Consider the following 907-nt stretch of genomic DNA (forward strand, 5'->3'; position numbering starts at 1 on the left):
GTTCCGGTCAGGACCCCCAACGCGGCTCACATCCTGGAAAGAGACGGGCCTGTCGTGGGGCAGCAAAGGAGAGGTGACTGGACTGCAAACATGCCTCCAAACCCTGGTGGACAAGCAGCTCAAGCTTGTCAACGTAGTTCAGGTTATGCTCATCAGCCGGATCCTCCCGTGTCAACAACGGGCCTTCAATTTGTGGGAGTTCAACCCGGCGCAGCACCGAACTCTGAGCAGGCTCTTCAACACGACATACGAAGATGTCACATCCTTAGCTTCTGGTGCTGCCTAGTGTTTGCATCATGTTTAAATTTTTGAACTCGAACTGGGGAAATTTGGAAGCCTCAAAACCCTAAATAAAAGAAGGGCGAAAACCCTAAAATCTCATTCATTGTTCCAAAATGCTCTTCTTAAATGTTTGATAATTTTTGGCAAGGGTTCTGGTCCCACCCAAATATTGAACACTTTTAAGGATTTATTTTGGGACTTTGAATTTAAATCATTAGCTATTTGAATTTGAATTATATTCATATAATTAGAATATAATTTCAAATACCCCTGAAATATATTATGAGCTTTTGGAAAAGTCCATCTAGCAAAATAAAAATATTCAGAGGAGTTTTTGGCATTGTTTGAATTTGTTTAAATTCAAAACAATGGCAAAAGATATTAATAAAAGAAAAACAGAACAGAAATATAAAACAAGAGAGAGAGAGAATCTTACCTGGCGCTCACCTGGTAGCCAACCGGCCCAGAACTGCAGCTGGCCGGCCCAGCCCACCACTGCAGCCCTCCGTCGTCTTCCTCCCCTCGTCCCGAAGCAGCTGCGTGCCCGGCGCGCAAGCGAGCTGCGCCAGCTCCTCCCTGCCTGCCTGGCTACCCCCTCATCGCCCTGGTCGCCTCACGCGACGCC

Source organism: Triticum dicoccoides, chromosome 2A (genome assembly GCF_002162155.2).
Source record: "Triticum dicoccoides isolate Atlit2015 ecotype Zavitan chromosome 2A, WEW_v2.0, whole genome shotgun sequence".
In the NCBI taxonomy this organism is placed as follows: domain Eukaryota; kingdom Viridiplantae; phylum Streptophyta; class Magnoliopsida; order Poales; family Poaceae; genus Triticum; species Triticum dicoccoides.